We start from the raw sequence: 20,624 nt of genomic DNA on the forward strand, positions 1-20,624 counted from the left end.
TCAAGAGTCAGACGTTTAACCGACGAAGCCGCCCAGTTGCCCCTCTGATTTTTTTTTTTATATTCCATTGCTTTGTCTTTTTCCAAATATTATTTAAGAACTTACTGCAGGCAAGGTAGTGCTCTGGTAATAAGTTTTATTACTTTCCTTTCCTTTCATAAAAAATACTGGTGCTAAACATTTTTAGTGCAAGTTTAACGATTATGTATGGTGACAAAACCTAATGAACTTAATATAGGGCAAGGTTATTTCCATTTGACTAAATAGCAGTGTCCTTTACCCATGGTCTGGAGCAGATCAACCCAGCTGAGCCTATCCTATGTAAGCTACCCTCGATGAACCTTAATCTTGTGGGTGTAAGAATAAATCCATAAATATATACATACATAAATAAGCCTCTGTGTTTGGGGTAATTCGTTAGTGTTACTGCTGCAAAAGCTGTCTAATAACATGGGATAAGGGTCTTTACAAACAGTAGACTCTAGCATTAAAAGAAAAGAAAACAAAGGTCTGAGGTAGTCACCTATGTTTAGGAGAAAATAAAAATTCTCACTCCATAATGGAAAGCCCTTTCATTTATTGCATTTTCTAATGGTGTTTTCCCTACGAGAACTTGTGATAGGAACACCACTATGTTTCAGGTTTTTAAATACAGGCATAAGCGCCTGTTATGGGAAACTCTGACGTCACTAACCTTTTTTTCTCCTCAACTAACAAGGATGTTTCATGAATGAGCAGTGACCAGTACACAAATTACCCCCAGATCTGTGTGCTTCTTTCCCAAAAGACAAATTACATGCATTGTGACAAAATTAGAGAGTAAGTATTGCTTGCAAAAATCTTACAACAGAAGTTCTTCTTTGCCCAGGATTAGGCTTGCTTGCTTCTCGGTGTTTCCACTGAGTTATGGTAAGATGTCACTCAGGACGTGCAGTTGTTGCCCCAGGGGACATACAAAAGAGCCAGAAGATGTCTCCCACAGAAGCAGTTGCCACAAAGCTGTGCTGTACATTGTAGACTAACTCCTCGGGGTCTGTCCCTAAGATCAACCAGAAGTGCCTGCCTTGGATACCATCGTGCAGAGAGCTAGAAGCAGTCCTATAACAGTGTCCCTGATAGTAAATAAAGGGGACGGTGTGAACTCCTTTTGGCTGCTTTATCTCACGGTGTCCTGAAGTTTTTGCTTCATTGGAATCCAAAAAATCAGAGAAAGGTCCGGCCGGCATCTGAAAGGTCTAAGGTAGCGGTCCCGTATTTGGCAGATTCTAAAACAACACTTTAAGTAATAAATCCTAATTTGTAAAGCATATGGGCTTAGATTGTTTTACAAGCGACCATTCATATTTACTAGAAGGACTCCAAATGTGTGCGTATGTACTACTAAAACACGTCATGTCTTCTTTAAAGCACTAAATTGAAACTCATTACAAAGAAAGGGTTTTGTAATCCGGTTTTGACTGTTGGGAACTGTGATCCTTTTAGGAAGTCACGCATGTTTATTCGTCCATGTATTCATTCATATATGTAAAAACTGTGGAGCACTGACCTTGTGCTCGGCACCATGTTAAATGGGGGAGCCACAAGGTGGATGGGTTTCATAGTGCTTATATAAGGTAGAAGGAGGAAAGCAGACAATTACAAGCTATTGTAAGTGTGATACGTCTGGCTGAGGGGGACGGGAGCACATGGTCTCTGATGTGGTAGGGCGGGATGTCAAGGACAGAAAGTCTAAACTGAATCCCGACATCTTAGTGTTGAGTCTCTTGCTGTAACTACGTTATCATTTACTTGCCTTCTTTTTTTTGATGTTTATTTATTTATATTTTTTTTAATGTTTATTTATTTTTGAGAAAGAGAGACAGAGACAGAGACAGAGACAGAGACAGAGACAGAATGTGAGCAGGGAAGGGGCAGAGAGAGAGGGAGACACAGAATCTGAAGCAAGCAAGCTCCAGGCTCTGAGCTGTCCGCAGAGAGCCTGACGTGGGGCTCGAACTCACAAACTGCGAGATGACCTGAGCCGAAGTCAGACACTTAACTGACTGAGCCAGCCAGGCGCCCCAATGTTTTTTATTTTTATTTTTATTTTGAGAGAGAGAGAGAGAGAGAGAGAGAGATAGAAAGAGAGAGAGAGAGAGAGAGAGAGAGAGAGAGAGACAGGGCACATGAGTTGGGGAGGGATACAGAAGGGAGGGAGAGAATCCCAAGCAAGCTCTGCACTGTCAACACAGATCCTCATGTGGGGCTTGAACTGATGAATCCTGAGATCATGACCTGAGTTGAAATCAAGAGTTGGACGTTTAACCAACTGAGCCACCCAGGCGCCCCTTACTTGCCTGCTTTGTTCAGCTCACCACCCATCAAAGGAATCGCGCCCATCCCTAGGGATCCTCTGATGACACAACCAGGCCATCTCTTTTGTTAGAGATGCAACGTCTAGGTAAGCTTGGCTTCAGTACCATATCTGTTCGTCACTGTTACTCAAGCATAGGAATCACTACCGAGAGGACATTTTTACAGTTGAAAAATTCATGTTATATGAAATAGAAATGTTTCTACTTTGCAAGTTCTGCAAATGCACATTTACTGTATCACGTTTACTAAGACACAGAAATATCTGTACTTTCTGAACCGAGTCAATAAACTAAGACAAAACTAATTCTAGACACATCTGATAGATTTTAAAAGTGCAGGTACCTTGCTCGGCCCTACCCTGGCATGTGTTCATTTGAGATTGCACGTAAACCAGTCCAACAGGTGTGAGGAGACAGATGCTCACCAAATGCTTAACCCTCAGGGAGAAAACATTAACAAAATGTAGAGCGTATTTCCCCTGAGGAACAGCAACCGAAGGAAGCATGTTACTATCGACTATCATGACTTCTAAAAACAGTTAAAAAAAATTTATCGAACACCTACTATATGCCAAGCAATACTAGATATGGAGACGAAGGAGAAGTAAATCCTTGATGTACAAACCAGTCTCCTTAAGTTATTGGTCTTGGCTAGAGAAGTTAGACATTTTACCCTTCCGCAAGTTTTCCTTTTCCTTTGGGTTTAAGAGAGTCATCAAACCAAACTCGACCAAGCCAGCCTCCTTCCACACTGAGTGAGCCTGACCGCCAAGTCCTGTAGATTCTTCCGCTCTATCTAGCTTGAAAATTGTCTTCTCCACTTGACCTGTGGCACGATTTCCCTCTAGGCCTACCGAACTTGTTCCCGGAACTACCGTAATATCACACAAACTAAGCCTTCTGCCATCATGGTGCCCCTTTCTAAGCCAGTCTTGTTAAATTGACGCTGATGTGATCAACCTAAAACACAAAAGATGCGTGGAACCTCTCAAGGTCAGCCCGAGGCCTTCAGGAAGCAGCGCCCACGTGCTCGCACAGCTCACCGCCTTGTCCCACCTCACTTTCGCCATGTCCCTGCCATCAGCTGTCTCTGTTCCAGTCATACCTAACCATTCGAAATTTCTGAAAAGCCCCAAGCTTCCTCACGCCCCGGTGTCTGTCACAATCTCATCCTAGACCCCTCCTCTTCACCCCCTCCCAACTCCTGCCCATGGCTCCCAATTAATTAACTTTTCCCTCCAGTTTTCTTTTTTTTTGGGGGGGGAAAATTTCAAAAAGTTGTAAGATCAGTACATAAACACTCATTAAGCCTCCACCTGTATTTATCAGCTGTGAACGTTTTGCCACATTTATGTTCATTTGCTCTCCCCCGGCTGCCATACACATATTTACTTTTGTTGAATCTTTTATGAGTAAGTTGCAGGGGACCCTGGGTGGCTCAGTTGGTTGGGCTTCTGACTTCGGCTCAGGTCATGATCCCATGGTTCGTGAGTTCGAGCCCCGCGTCGGGCTCCGTGCTGACAGCTCGGAGCCTGGAGCCTGCTTCGGATTCTGTGTCTCCCTCTGTCTGTCTCTGCTCCTTCCCTGCTTGTAATCTCTCTCTCTCAGAAATGAATAAACATTAAAAAAAAAAAAAGTTGCAGACATTATGACACTTTACTTAAAAATTTTAATATTTATTTTTGAGAGAGAGAAAGAAAGACAAAGCACAAGTAGGGGAGGGTCAGAGAGAGAGGGAGACACAGAATCTGAAGCGGGCTCCAGGCTCTGAGGTGTCAGCACAGAGCGCGATGTGGGGCTTGAACCCATGAACCGTGAGATCATGACCTGAGCTGAAGCTGGACGCTTAACCAACTGAGCCACCCAGGAGCCCTGACACATTACTCTTAAATTCTTCAGTATGTATTTCCTAAAAACGGGACATTCTCTTACACAACCAAAACACTATATTCTCACTTGCGAAATGTAATATGAAAATGTTAAAATTTAATTGGAACATACAGTCAGTAAATTTCTCCCCAATTTCCCAAGTGGCTATTATTATTTATGTTTTAAGACTAAGGATTAGTAAAAGGACATGACGTCCTAACACACACACGCAGATACACACACACGCGCACACACACGCACAATGTGTCGGATGTCTCACCTCTGTATTTTTATTACCTTTTAGCATTGAAGCACTCACCACATTCCATCATTTTGTCTGTTTCTTTTTTTTGTTAGTATCTGGAACTCAACTAGACTCATTTCAGTTTCTCTTGCACTTCATATACTGCCTGGCATTAGTTGTTGGCTGAATGGCCGAATGAATGAATGAATGCATGAATGAATGAATAAGTGAATGGTGACATTCACGATCCTCATTCTACATTCCCTTTATAACTGGTCAATGTCTTCCCAGTTTCGCCTCTTATTTCAAAAGTGTCACTGGTGTCCAGTCCTGTACAGGCTTCTGTCAGCCTTGTGCAGATGCAATCCGACAGCACCTTACTCTGAGCCTGTGCTGCAAACTCCTGTCTGGCCCCAGGGCTACACTGGTGTGGTGGCAAAGGACTCCCATGGAACCGCTAGGCCCTCAGACACACACGATCTGGAAACCAGGCCGTCAAGGTCTGTCGGGCCACCCTTGACCACGGAGGGACCGTGAAAAATGCTTCCCCGGTTTTGATCTCCAGGGTGGCCAATTCTGAGATGCGTTTTGCAAGTTTCCTCAGAAGCTGTTGTAGGACCAAGTAGCAGATATTCGTAACGGCTGTCAATTTTAAAACAGGAACGTTGGATTGGCTTTCCCTCCTTCCTGGGGTCATCCTTCTGTTTCTCATAACCTGCTCACATCCTCCAACAAGCTACCTGCAGGAGAGCCCAGACTGACAGAGTGTGGTAAGGTGAACAGAACACAAGCTTAGGACTAGGCAGACTTGAATTTGGACCTAAGTTCGGTCATTCATTACCTATGATCTTGAGCTGGTTAATTTCACCTCTCAGCCTTACTTTCCTCTATTTATAATGAAGATAATAATACCGTGCAGGACTCTGATCATTAGAAATTAGAAATTCCCTCCCCCGATATGTGTGTGTGTGTGTACATGTGTGTATAAAGACATACATAAATTTCTAGAGTAGTACTTGACTATAATAAAGCACGTTGGATGCCTGCCCAGCGAGGAGCTATCTCGCTACTTCTTAAAGTTTACTCCTATTTCCCTTAAAACTTACTACTCCTCCCCTCAGCTCCTTGGAAGTGAGCTTACGCGTCCACATTTTTACTAGGAGACTTTGTGATCCTCCCCCTCATGCTATAGCTAATTAAACTATGAGTAGATTCTTTATCTGGGGAAATTGAATTTGAGATCAAGAAAGAGGCGGTTCGCCTCACATATGGCTTTAGCTATAAAATGAAATCCAGGATCTGTGGAGTGGCCGGCCACACTTTGCCACATCGAGGAACAAGCACAGCAAATCTGGTTTATAGAAAGGGGCAAATATGAAGCATAGTGCTTCATTATGATACTTCGTGAAGAAGCAGAGACAAGAGACAGAGAGGACGTGAGCAAGAACTTTTCAGAGTTTTGATGCCTTCTAGTTCTAGGGTCTATTTCCTTCTTGAGGCCCAGCTGCATTCTTCTACCTCCAACCCTCTTTTTGCACTGGCTAATTTTAGTCACTTTCATTAGCAACCAAAATTCTAGCCAATGCACTGAACACACTCTTACCCTAATAAACAATGTCCCGGATTATTTTTTAAAATAATCATCCTAAATTTGCGAAAAGACAAACCACATTTCACAATATACTGGGATATATTAAATCTAAATTTCAGGAAGAAATTCTCAACTTGTAGATGGATACTTAAGAAAACTAGTATGACCTCGATACCTCAGAGGAATGTGTCGTCTTACTTCTACCTAAGATTTTCAAAGCTTTGGGACCTCGAAAGTGCTCTTAATTCAAAACCTTCATGTCATTACCATAATCTAGTATGTGTAAGGACTATGCATACAATGTATAGCCAAACTAGAATGTATAAGGATTATTGTGCCTGAAATGTTAATCTGTATGGATCTCACAAAATACTCAAGGCTGTTTATGCACTTAGTGGGAAATGAGAATTATTCAAAAGAAAGAGTCTACTTTCTCAACAGGAAAAGTGTCAGAAAGTCACAAAGACCTCCGAAAAAGCAACTATTGGAAGCTTCCTCCATAGCTGTCAATAAGCAGAAGGCACAAGTGAGTCTTTAGAGAGTACACATTACAATTTATTGAGTTCTCAAGACACTAAAATCAACTTACTTACATAACAAAATAAAAACAAATTATTTCTTATTCTGATGTTTTGTAACATCATAGCTTTTCATGATTTTAGGTAAAGTTTTCAAATGTGTGTAATGGGGAAGAATAATCGTACAATTTGTTTTCGTAAGCTAATAAAATTTGCACGGAAGCCCACATATTTTTAAGGTTACCTTTTTCCATGTTTTCACCTTTACTTTTTGACTCAAGCAGTGTTCAAGGGAAATAAATTGCCCAACTCTAGTAAAAAAATGCATTGGCTGCTGTATATCAGTCGAAATAATGTGATCTCTAAAAATTTAATTCAAAACTTAATCATAGGATCCTCAGCACCAGATCCAGGACTGAAAAATAATGGTCTATATTATTTTGCACTGTTATTTGCTTTGTGTGTGTGTGTGTGTGTGTGTGTGTGTGTGTGTGTACTTTTTAATTTTTTTTAACGTTTATTCTTTTTTTGAGAGACAGAGACAGAGAACGAGTGGGGTAGGGGTAGAGAGAAAGGGAGACACAGGATCTGAAACAGGCTCCAGGCTCTGAGCCGTCAGCACGGAGCGTGACGTGGGGCTCAAACCCACAAACCGCGAGATCATGACCTGAGCCAAAGTGCGATGCTGAACCGACTGAGCCACCCAGGTGCCCCAATATACCTCTTGAAGGCAAAGACCACGCTTTATGTCTCTTGTATATGCCCAGTGCCTAATGCGATGCTCTGTCCATGGCTGTGCTCCAATTAACGCTGACCAAAGAATCCTAGATTTATAGATTCGCCCTGGAGTTAGAGGCTGTTGGAGGTCGTCTAACCCAATGCTCTAACTACCACTCTACTTCCTGAACCGCCAGCCTTTGCAAAAACACATCCAGAGAAAAGAATGCCTCTGTGCCAAGTCAATGTTATTAACCACAGCAAAGCTGATTGTTATATAAGAGTCAAACTGAGTCAAACTCTCTTTTTTTAGTCTTTTGTCCATCAGTTCTATGTCTCCCCTTGGGAATTATATCGAATACAGTTCTGGGCGGAACAGAGAACCTCAGGGTGAGGGGCAGGAAGGAGGGGTATTCCTCCACATTCAGAGATGGACTTGAAACGCAGGTCCATCAGTTTGGTAGGTGTTGAAGTGGGTTTTGAGTTTGGAATATTGTTACATCAGTGCCCCAGAGGTTCCAGTGCTTGGCTCGCTCCCTCCCCTTTTCACATGTCTGGCGTATCTTGTGTATGCCTGCGAAGGATCCAGGCTAAAACTGTAATGACATATATACCTAAATTAGCATCATACAACTTCCAAAAATCAAGCCGATGCAAAAGCTATTAAAAAAAGGATAATGTAGGGAACAAGAATTTGAGTTGCTGCCTCTTGCCTTTCCCTTGGAGCAAATATGGAAGGGAAAGCTTTTCTTGTCAATTCTGACTTGTGGCAACCTGGAAACTTAACCCTCGCTCGCTTGAGATTTGCTACCTTGATTGCCCGACTACCTTCCTCCGTGAAGATGTAAAAATGATCAAATAAAATATTCTAGATACTGTGTTCTCTATAATTTGATGCCACCCAAGTTTATGTTTGCCTGGCAAAACTGAACCGTGCTGAATTTTAAGGACTAGTGTCTACATCTCGCGTCTCACTGTTAGCCAAAACGGTGGAGTTGAAAATCATTTGCTCACCAAGACCTCAGGAGAAATATATGAAAAGACAATTGAAATGAACACATCATTCACATAGAAAAGAGATAAACATTTTTTTTAAGATGAAAAAATGTACCACCTTGCTGGCTTTAGAGAACTAGAAATGAAAACAGCTGGGCTTTTAGCAACAGCACCAGTTCTCACGGAAACACCAAGTCCGCCTTCAGCAGCCATGGGCTACGAAATCCTCCTTCCTACAACCCAAGACATTCTGACACATACAATTCAATCTTTCAAGTGTCCACCATTACTCCAAATGTTAATCCTCAAAATCTGTTTTAGCTCAGCTGCCCTAACGAATTGCCATAGACTGTGTGGCTTAAACCACAAACATTTATTTCTCACCATCCCGGAGGCTGGAAGTCCCAGATCAGGATGCCAGCCTGATAGATTTCTGGCAAAAGCCCTCATCCTGATTTCCAGGTGGCCATCTTGTTCTGTGTCTTCACCAGGCAAAGAGCAGAGACAGGGGAATAGCAGCTCTCTTCTGCCTCTTCTTAAAAGGGTACGCTCTCCACCCTCGTGACCCAACCACCTCCCAGAGGCCTTCCCTCCTAAAATGATCACACTGGAGGTTAAGATTTCAAACTATAATCTGAGGGCGGGGTGCGGGGTGGGTGTGGGGGGAAACACAAGGATGCAGCTCGTAACAAAACCACAGGTGTTTGCACAACTTAGTGCAATGGTTCTCAAAGTGTTATTCTGGACCAGCTTCTTTGGCAGTGCTTGGGAGCTTGTTAGAAATGCAGATTCTTGGGTCCTACCTACTTACTGAATCGGAAACTCTGGTGGTGGGGGGGGCGGGCAGCAATGCATTTTGACAAGCCTCTCGGAGATTCTGATGCACTTTCAAGTTTAAAGACTACTACTGCCGACTGGATTATGCCCTTGAGGGCAGGCACCAAGGCTTGTGGAGAGTGGAAATCCCGGCACGTGGCCCGTAGTTGAATGACTAGCCTACACATTTCCTCAGAACTCTGAATCTATGTTTTTTTTTTTTTTTTTTTTTTAATTAAAAATAGCTTTTGAGTGCTTCGCCAGAAATAAGAGGATGTTTGCCGCATCCACCTGTGGTGCAAAGTTACTAAATTATTATATTTCCATCACTCCTTAAATTAGGATTTTCCAACCCTGTGATTTTTTCTCAGCCTTGGCATTGCAGACCAGATCGATTCTGTGCTGTGGGAGTCTGTCTCCTGCCTTGCATGTTTAGCAACATCCTCGGCCTCTATCTCTACCTAGAGGCCAGCTGCACCCACCCAGTCAGGAGAATCAAACATGTTCCCACATGTGGCTAAATGTACTCAGGGGTGGGAAGCAAAATCCTTCCCTGCTGAGAACCACTGCTTGAGCTCATTCCCTCCCAGGATAGATTAGGCACTTGCCCCTCCCCAAGGCTAGTTGCTTTCGCTTTCAGACCGGCTAGTCAAGGGCACCAGGGGAGAACTGCCTTCTTGCCATGACAATGACCACCGACCAAACAATGGATTTACAGGTTAAACCCCCAATCTCAGCCAGATTGCCAGGGTTTTGATGCCGATTCGCAGCGCTTCCTTGGGCAGCACATCCAAGTCATTTGTCACAATTATGAAACGACGGAGGTCAGGTCCGGACCGTCCACACCTCCTCAACAATACGGCATACTAAAAAGGAGTGGTATAGATGTGCCTGTAGTAGGCTGTCTACTCTTGACGCACAAGATCTAAATTTAGAAAGCTACATGTGTAAATCCAATTTTTAAGACAGGGGATGGAATGCAGTTTCAAAGAGACGGGCACCTGGAATGCCGTGGACTTCTACTGCTGCTCAAGGAAGGCAGTAGGGAACTGAAGAAAATTTACAAAAATGTATTTAAGCCCCAAGTCTCTACATAACTACTAATAGGCAGCAGAGACTGTACATAAAAAGACTAAAAATATCTCCATTTGGAAACAGCAGATTGTGAAAGCGTACGTGACTGACAGTTATTAAATAATTAAGGGTATGACGAAGAGGAATATGCATTCATTCACCAAAATTTCATATTTTGACAAGGTAAGAAAAGTAGTACAGTATGATGGATGACACCTATTTGCGTCAACCCTCAGGTACCCCAAAACTAGATCAGGCCCCTGATTCGCGCTCTCACAGCACTTACCGGAATTCATAATGGTCTATGGTTACTAGCGTGATTATTCAATGGTCTCTCATTCCCTGTACGCTACAAACTCCATGAGGGCAGGGATTATATTCTACCCCTCACTGCAGCTCCAGGGTCCAGCTCAATAAATATCTGCTAAACGAACAAGTGAATAAAGACGAGCCCCAAAGAGCCTGCAAAGGAAAAAGCTGAGAAGATCAGAGAAGTACCAGAGAAAAGTAGGATCACGTCCATCAAAGGAGAAGACAGGTCCAAGGAGGGGTGGTCAGCGGTGTCTAATATTACAGAAGCACAACATAAGGTAAAGATTAAAAAAAAAAAACACAAAAACTGTCCACTGGTTTTGGAAACCGTGAAACTTACTGGCAAGTTAGCAGGAACCATTTCACTGGCGTCTGGGGAACAGAAGCTAATGGCAGTGGGTTGGGGAACCAAACAGGCATAAGGAAGTGGGGATAGCCAATTACAGGCCTCTCTTTCAAGAAACCTGATTCTGAAAGGAAGCACGGCTAGGTCAGTAGCTAGGAGGAAATGTGGAATCAAGGGACTCCTCTTTTCCAAGGAGTGTAAGAGTATAACAATGGACAAAACTACTGGAGACAAAAGCCAATGTCAACAAGTAGAACACATTCCTGAAAAGTCAGGAAGGGACTGGATTGGGCTTCAATAAGTGGAAGCACATTTCTTTCCCTGGGACAAAAAATAAGGAAGAGTGGGTAGGTTCCCATGCAGGTATATTTCTAAGTATCAAGGAAGAGGCTGAGGAAATCCTGGTATGAAGGCCTCATTCTGTTTTTCTTTTCTTCCCCCCACCCCCACCCCCATGAAGCAGGTGGCACAGTGGTAGGAGATAGGATAGTGGTAATGATACTGAAGGCCTGAAGAGTGATGGAAATTTGGAATAACTACGCAGGCCGGCAGAGGCTAGGGTTCATAAATTAGAACTGGCTTCATGTCATATAGTTATATATATAAGGAGCAAGAGACCAGGAGCAGGGTGTCTGAAGAAAGGAAAAATCAGTAAGATGAGGATAGCTAGAGCTATCTGGAGAAGCATCTGGAGAAGTGAGGAGGAGTCTGATAACCACTGAATTTATAACTCACGGAATTTAAAAACAAATGAAGTGTTTTAAGTAGGAAAGTGACAGATTTAAGATGACTGAGGAATATTTGCTGAAGAAAATAGAAAGAAAACCAAGGCATTCTGGAATCAGGGAACCCAACAGAAGAGAGTATTTCACAAAGGTGGGGATGTCAACAACTTCCCCGCCTGTGGAACTCAGAGTGAGGAGGAAGCTCTATCTGATGGTATCAAAGTAATGGAGGTAGCTGGGATTACCCAGCCTTTGTGTGATGAATGAGAAAAGGACCAGGAAGGTTCCTGAGGAACACAAGAGACGCTTGCAAAGGAGACTAAGCAACTGTCAGCAGGGAAGTAGGAAAGGGGACTCAGGGAAGCCAAGGGAAGATAAGGTATCGAAAAGGAAGGACGAATGCGTAACAGTGAGCCTGCTGTCAAACACCAACCAACTGGTGAGGAGGAAGTCTCTCAAGACCCTGCTAGAACAAAGTGGAGTAGTAGGAAAGAAGACAGAGGACGTTGGGTTGAGGAGTAAGAGTGAGGAAGTGTGTGAGTGGAAACGGAGCGCAGACCGCCCTTCTAAGGCATTTAAGAAGTGCAGTTATGATGGGATGCCTGGGTGGCTCAGTGGGTTGAGCGTCTGACTCTTGATTTCAGTTCAGGTCATGATCCTAGGGGGGTGGGATCGAGCCTTGTGTTGGGCTCCTTACTGAGCATGCAGTCTGCCTGGGATTCTCTCTCTGTCCCTCTCCTTTTTTTTTTTTCTAAAAAAAAAAAAAAAAATATATATATATATATACACACACACGTGTGTGTGTGTGTGTGTGTGTGTGTGTGTACACACATACATAAAATCCCCCCTAGCAGCCATAGCATAGCAAGAAGTCTACTAGCCGTGCATTCTAAGGGCAATTCTCAAGCATATTTTACTAGAAAAGATTTGCTTCAAGGTCAAAAGAGATCCCTGCATTTGTAAAAGCATTTAGACGTTTTCTTGTTAAAGAACAGGGGAAAAATCCCCACAAATTTAATTTCTGACAGGGTGTCTGTCCCCTTATACTTCCTGGCCAATAGTAATAATATTGCCTGGGTGTTAATAATAAAATATTTTCTTTGATTTGGTACATCATAGCCATGTGCTTCAAAGGCTAGTAATTTTCTTGCAAATCTACATTTAGATTTGAGCCAACAGGAACGTAGGACCTTCATGTTAGGGGTGTCTTTGACGCAAGTGTTGCGTAGAGCAAGTGTATTAATCAATGGAGGATAAAGACACCTCACTGCTAACCGAGATATGGTTGGAGGATTTTATGTATCCAGTTCATTTATAAACAACTTCTTTAAGCTTTATTAGCTGGTTTTCTACTCTATAACTGCGTTCTTCTTTAATTTACAAGGCAATAAAAATTAAAATAGTAACTGGAAAACCTATCTTGCTTTTCAATAAAGAGTTTATTTTAATAACTTCAGGGGCACTGTGCCCAAAACATTTTAGCTGTGGGAATAAATCCGATTCACATTTTTAAAGGATCGATTTTACCGAGGTGATAGATTCTCAAAGGAAATGGAGACAAATGATTAGGATAGCACATGCCTAACATACCAACCACTGTCCTGTGCTTGCAAAGATGTTTTTCTTCAGTTCTGAAAATGGTTGGAAGTAAATTTTAGTAGGTTTAGGATAATTAAGAGTAATCGTTTCTGTCCTACAGATAGGTTCTGCTGAGATTTTTCTATTGTAGTCAGTGTGGCAATCTTCCAGGAGTCGTATTTAAAGAATACACTTAGTACACTCAGCAGTTTTTCAAATATGTACTTTTATCCCTCTAATATTCATGATTGCAATTTATCAAATTGACCCGATGGTATAACAAACAAGTGTATTCTATGATGCCTCATGGTGACAGAAACTGGAGACAGAAGTAGAAACTGAATGTCTAAATATCTGTAATCCTAAAACTCAGCAGGAATTACTCAGCTTTAGGAGTTGTAACAATTCTACTGCAAAATGAGTTAGTAAGCTCTAAGGCTTTGGTTAACCAAATGGTCACCTAATGCTGCAAATTAAAACAAATAATGACTACAATTCATGGAGTGCATAGTTCTTGCTACACATGGCGGTATCTCCTTCACATAGACTATCGCCATACTATTATCCCCATTTTAGAGACAAGAAAATCTTGGCTCAGGAAGGTTAAGTTATATCAAAATCACAAAATAGGGGCTCCTGGGTGGCTCAGTTGGTTAAGTGCCCCACTCTTGATTTCGGCTCAGGTCATGATCTCATGGTTCGTGGGATTGAGCCCCAAGTAGTACTGACGGTGGGGATCCTGCTTGGGATTCTCTTGCCCCCCCCCCGCCCCGCCCCTCCCCTACTCACGTGGGTGCATTCTCTCTCTCTCTCTCTCTCTCTCTCAAAATAAATAAATAATAAGTAAATAAAAAAAATTTAACAAAATCACAAAATAAGTGACAGAGCTGGGGACTTGAATCTCAACTATGATTGGGGTCATGTTAAACTTCTGGTGTTGAATTTATATTAGGTCAATAACTCACTTTTGGCCCTGTGACCCACACAGGCAAGCCATCACTTGCAAACAGCCCCCTGCTCCCTCATTGTCCATTTTCACTGTCGGGACTCTTGGTGCACTGCCATGGGAAATGCTATAATTTTGGAGGTTTTAAATCCTGAGGGTTTAAGAAAGGAAGATACCAAAAAGCAGGCCTAGCCTAGGTGAGTAGGTTCCTGGATAGAGCTGGCATGTTTATGGGTAAGCTCTCAAGGCCAAAAATATATGCCCCCAAACTGTCTGAGTATTTCCTTTCACTCCATAATATTGCCCGAAATCCTGCCAATTAGAATTTTATTTGGATCTCGTCTCAATTTTTTTTCTAAATACTTGTGAAGATTACTTTTTACTTTTTTTAAAGTTTATTTATTTTGAGAGAGAGAGTGCGGGAGGGGCAGAGAGAGAGAGAGAGAGAGAGAGAATCTCAAGCAGGCTCAGCACTGTCAGCACAGAGCCCAATGTGGGGCTCGATATCGCGAACCGTGAGATCATAACCTGAGCTGAAATCAAGAGTCGGACACCTGACCGACTGAGCCACCCAACTGCCCCTCGATTTTTAATGCACGTACAAATCATCTGGAAACCTTGTTAGAATCTGAATCTGATTCAGTAGGTCTGGGGATGGGTCTGAGAGGCTGCCTTTCTACTGCACTCCCAGGTGATGCCTGGTGACACTGCTGGTCCTCAGACCACACGGAGGGGATCAAAGATACATAAGACGTTTGATTTACATTCTCTAGCTGCCTAGCATGGCTTCCTATTTGGGGGAAATCTTCTCTTTGTGCATCATACAGGGAGGGACGAATTGAAAACGAGCAAATGAGAACAAGTACCTCCCTCACCCATACCCTGACAACCAGGTACGGACATGTGGCCTAGGGCCGGCCAACCAGAAAGCTCCTTCCAGGGCCACACTCCTTGGGCTGCATTGCAAAGACGCAAGGGCAATTTAGAAGTCATTCCCGGCATGAGTGGCATTTAGAGTTCAACGTAAACGGGGCCAGAGGCAGTGTCCTGTTCGGACCACTCCTTGGCCCACCTGTCTAGCAATACTTGATCATTTTCTGAACACCGTGAAGCATCTGCCCAGTTTGCCAGTGTCTGTCCACTCTTCCTCAGTCCACAGGGGGAAAGCTTGGCAGCTATCTGATACGGTGCATCCCTATTTCTCCCTATTTCCTGAAGTCAAATTACAGACGGAGGAACAAACTCAAGTTCTTAATATTCTGAGGCTCAAAATGAGCATTTTGATGGGCACTGCACCATGGCAGGTGTTGACAGAATGCCAGACTTCTGTTAAAGGTCAGAGAGTAAATATTTTAGACTTTCTGGGCCACATATGGTCTCTATTGTAACAACTCAACTTTACCACTGTAGGGCAAGAGTAGCCCATAGATGATGCATAAAGGAACGAGCTCTGCTCCAATATAATTTTATTTGTGGACCCTGGAATTTCTGCATTTTATATACTTTCAGGCAATAGTTTTCTTTTTTTGATTTTTGTCCAACGGTTTAAAAAGGGCACAGCCATTTTTATTTTTAGCCTGCAGGCCATACAAAATTAGGCAGTGAGCTGGGTTTGGCCCACAGGCTATACTTTGCTGACCCCTGGTTCTGAAGCAGTGATACCTTGATCTGATTTATACCAACACATGTTCTCCTTGAAACCATGCATTTCTCTCTTCTTACCAAGTCAACAGGACGTTATGTTGAAAAATGAAGTGGTTGTACTTCTTGAATCCAGCATTTAGATCGTGTCATTTACTTTCTCAATATTTTGATCTTTATGGAAATCAATCATAGCAACTGAAAAGGTGAGCAGTGATGGAATATACTAAATAATCGGCTGATTAAACACCTCCTCAATAGGCACTGCGGCAGGAACCACAGATACAAAAAGGAACAAGGTAGTAATTAACTTTGAGGAGATCTTGGTCGGGAGATCTGACGAACAAATGAGTTTTGATTTTAAAAATGTGTGTAATGCTATTTTTGTGGGCAGCCTGCTATGCATATTGGTAGAAAATTTTTTCAAAACGGAGTTACAAGTCTTTACAGCCTGGGTGTCCTTGAACTAACAACTACTCCAGACCATTTTAGGTAGAGGTGCCAGGATGCCAACTATTCAAACTTTGAAGTCTTGGGCAACGGGTCCTGGTATTAGCACGGTCCTTTTTCCAGTTACAGGTCACACTATTGTGGTGGAAAAAAAAAATGCAGTAATTTCCTATCTTTCCTTATTCAGCACTGGTAGCCAATTCCCAAGCTCCATTCAGAGCCAAAGCCCCGAAGCATCAAGAATACTCATCTCCATCTTCTTGTTAGCCAAATTTCCAATCACGCATGCCTGGGGCGAGGTACATTCCTGCTGAAAAGGGGCTAACATGGTGTTCTGATGGCTGTTGGTATGTTGTTTAGTCGGGTGCTTCTTAGAACGTTCCATCATGGCTCTCAAGCCCAAACCACGTCACGTACTTCTACCTCCACTGCTTGTTCTTTTCTTTTCCCAAATATAGTTAATAGGCTCTGGAAACTAAACAGTACTGGCATATTTGACAAAGAAAACTGGACAAATCCCAACAGCAGTTCACCTGCCCCTGAAGATGAAGACCTGCCCACTGGGCAGAGGTTTAGCTGTGCCTAGAAAATTAATCTTGAAGGGTTCCATGACCACACTGGCAACGAAGCTCTACTCTAGTATTCCCACTGGGTGGAATCTTCAGGAAGTATAGTTTTCCTTTCCTTTTCATCCTCTCTTTCGCCTCACATTCTGGTTCTTTCTCTTACATAGCGGTCTCTTACATAGTGGTTGAATGATGGTCTTGTGACTTGATTTGGAAAAATGGTCTTTGCAGATATAATCAAATTGAGGAACTTGAATGAGATCACCCTGGACTGAGAGTGGGCCCTAAATCCAATGGCAGGTGTCCTTATAAGGGAAAGACAGAGGGGAAGGCCTTGTGAGACGAGAGGCAGAGACTGGAGCGATGCAGCCGCAAGCCAAGAAATGCGGGCAACAACCAGAAGCTAGGAGACACGCGTGGGACAGTTTCTCCCTCAGAGCCTCCAGAAGGAACCGATCCTGCTGACACCTTGACTTTGAACTTCTGGCCTCTAGAGCTGTTAAGAATAAATTTATGTTGTCTTAAGCCACGAAGTTGGTGGGTGATTTGTTATGGCAGCATTAGGAGACTAATTCACAGTATAAAAAAAGTGGTTATAAAACAATGGTTCGTCCTAGGACCTGGCCATGTCTTTAGTAGCACAAAGAGGTTAACGAAGGGCTGCAGTTTTGTATTCAGCAAAACAGGCATGAGCCTAGGTCTACAGGGCTGGTGGGACAAGCGATTTTAAAACAAAGCCTTGTTTACCAACTGTGCGGTACTCCTCATGTCGTACTTGGAGACTGTGTCATTATACCCTATTAGAAGGGTGAATTTTTTGGAGAGCGGCAATGCATTACAAGCTACATGTATCAATCTTACTGTAAACAACCCTAGTTCCTTTTTCATTTTTAGTTATTTAGCGTGCGTTTCTCGGAATACACTGAGCACTTTAAAAACACTACCTTGTTAAAATTTTTTAAATGTGCATTTATTTTTAAGAGAGAGAGTGTAAGTGGGGGAGGGGCAGAAAGAGAGAGGGGGAGACACAGAATGGGAAGCAGGCTCCAGGCTCTGAGCTGTCAGAGCGGGGCTCGAACCCAAGAACTGTGAGATCATGACCCGGGCCGAAGCCAGACACTTAACCACTTGCTTAACCTTGTTTAATCTCTACAGGATTCTGTGAGGAAGGCATTGCACCCATTTTACAGATGAGAAAATAATGTCATTTAAATGCCTCACTTATTTGAGAGGACATACTTCCTAAGTGGCAGCACCAGGCCATAAGCTACTCTGAGTCGGAGTCCCAAAGCCTCTGCTCTTAATTAAGAGAATGCCTTTCCTACGTTGCTTTCAGAGAGTGTGGTCTGATGGATGAAGAACATAATAAGCACAGGTCACAAGACAGGCTGTGGAAGGGGGAGGAGAAAAAGACAGGAAGGCTTTCAGACACCAAAACCAAGTGTATACAACCTGAATCAGTTCTTTTAATTTCAAGAAAATTTTTAATGTTTATTTATTTTTGCGAGAGAAAGAGTGCATGTGTGTGAGCGAGGGAGAGGCAGAGAGCGAGGGGAACAGAGGATCCAAAGAGGGCTCTGCACTGACAGCAGAGAGCCTGATGCGGGGATTGAACTCACGAACAGTGATATCATGACCTGAGCCAAAGTGGGATGCCTAACTGACTGAGCCACCCAGGCACCCCAGTTTTTTTTTTTAATGTTTATTTATTTTGAGAGAGAGAGAGGGACACAGAGAGAGAAAGAGCAGGGGGAGGGGCAGAGAGGGAGAGAGAGAAATCCCAAGCAGGCTCGATGCTGTCAACGCAGAGCCAGACGTGGGGCTCGAACCCACCAGCCGAGATCATGACCTGGGCTGAAATCAACAGTCGGAGGCTTAACAGACTGAGCCACCCAGGCACCTGGCAACTTGAATCAATTCTTGTGCTAAAGGGGTCAAAGGCCATGCATTTCATCTCTGTATATTTGTTCATCCTTGCTTACTGGAGAAAACGAAGATGGGTCTAGAGGCAGAGTCTAGCCATCCACAGTTCTCTAACCTGCCAAGAAGTTTATATATGCATGGGCTTCCTTTAGAAGGAAGATGGGACAAAGCAGAACATGATTACAGATTCAGTGCATTTCTTGATCCTGATGATGGGTGTTTGTGTGTCCCCACCCCAACCCAATTCACATGCTGAAGTCCTCATCTCCAATGTGATGATATTTGGAGGTGGCGCCTTTGAGACGTAATTAGGTCTTAAGGGTATAGCTATAGCCCTCATGAACCGGATTAGTGCCCTTACAAGAAAAGACACAAAGGGCAGCTGGGTGGCTCAGTTGGTTAAGCGTCTGATTTCGGCCCAGGTCATGATCTCATGGTTTGTGAGTTTGAGCCCCTCTGCTGCCAGCATGGAGCCTGCTTTGGATCCTCTGTTTCCCTCTCTCTCTGCCCCTCCCTCACTCATGCTCTCTCGCTCTCAAAAACAAACATTAAAAAAAAAGAGACACGAGACAGACGACACAGAAAGCAAGAAGACAACAGTCTGTAAACCGGGAGAGGGCCTTCACCAGAACCTGACCGCACTGGCACTCATCTCAGACTTCCAGCCTCCAGAACCGTGAGAAATAAATGTGTGTTGTTGAAGCCACTCCATCTATGATAATTTGTTACAGCAGCCTGGCCCTGTTGACCCTGACTAAGACAATGGGTCAACAGCATTTTCTTTGTATGCGAAGGACAACAGCACACTGGTCCTGATGACTCACAAGCAGAGAGAGTGGGAGTGAAAAAGAAGTCTGAGGCACCGCATAGAAGCCACCCTTCTGCTTAAACAAGTACACTGAAAGAGAAAGCAACAAATGATGCAAGTTCTCATTCTTTAAAAAAAAAAAAAATCACTTGTGAATTTCTAGATGTGGGTGAAAACTTCTACGTGTTGTAAAATTGCTTTAGCGCATTACTGGGTTCTCGTTTTCCTTAGTCTAAGGTAACTTTTTCCCTTCGAACTTCTGCATTTTATTTTTATGATCACTTAGCTTTCAGAAAGTAATTTCAGCAACCGCTTAACTTAATCAGTCTGCACGCACACCCTACTTACATACCCTACACGTAATTGGGCCCCCATAAATCTCCATCTTTCCACACAGTGTACTTCCGATTTTGTGTGCAGCTTTCTTGTTCGAGCACTGTATTAAATGCTCTGCTTCCCACACTTATAAGGACGACGAGAATATGAGCAGTTTTGGTTACTTCTTCATATCAAAAGAAGTTCATCTCCGTATTATTGAAAGCTTTTCTTAAATGCCCGTCTTTTTGTGCTACTGTCCTGGGTACTCTACCAAGACGCGTCCAATAGACAAGGCCCGTGCTCCGTGGAGATGATTCTATATTCCATATTTTCCGAGGGAGTTCTGATTTCACCTAATTCCCTCTTACTTAAATAAAGGCACTTTTGTCATATCCTCAAAAGATTTACATATATGTTCTCAAAATTTAGTCTATCGTAGACCCTTCACAGATAGTTTTGTTCAAAAGTCAGCCTCATGAATAGATGTGTGCATTCGTTATAGATTATATTCTCATAAATGCAAACTTAAAAGAGTAAGAATAGTTGGAAGGTGATAGAAAAATCACATTCTGACTAGAAATATGGAAATTTTTGGCATACACTAACATTTTATTCTATATCGTTTTAAGTTTTTATTTATTTTGAAAGGGAGAGTGGGGAGTGAGGGACGCAGAGAGAGGGAGACAGAGTCCCAAGCAGACTCCATACTGTCAGTGCCGAGCCCGATGCAGGACTCGAACTCATGACTCGAGATCATGACCTGAGCTGAAGTCAAGAGTTGGATGCTTAACCGACTGAGCCACCCAGGTGCCTCTGTATTTTTTTTTTTTTT

At 43.0% G+C, this 20,624-nt stretch overlaps 2 long non-coding RNA genes across 2 annotated transcripts in view; both read right to left on the reverse strand.

Moving 5' to 3' along the window:
* Nucleotides 1-20,624, reverse strand: part of LOC125934104 (uncharacterized) — a 105,632-nt gene that overhangs the window by 38,126 nt on the left and 46,882 nt on the right. The gene's annotated exons all lie outside the window — the stretch shown is intronic.
* LOC125934105 (uncharacterized) lies at nt 7,525-11,766 on the reverse strand. The gene is made up of 2 exons (XR_007461220.1): nt 9,822-11,766; nt 7,525-7,889 (listed from the first exon to the last, which is right to left on the reverse strand). It is a non-coding gene; the product is annotated as an uncharacterized LOC125934105 (long non-coding RNA).

This window comes from Panthera uncia (assembly GCF_023721935.1).
Source record: "Panthera uncia isolate 11264 chromosome A1 unlocalized genomic scaffold, Puncia_PCG_1.0 HiC_scaffold_16, whole genome shotgun sequence".
NCBI classification, from domain to species: domain Eukaryota; kingdom Metazoa; phylum Chordata; class Mammalia; order Carnivora; family Felidae; genus Panthera; species Panthera uncia.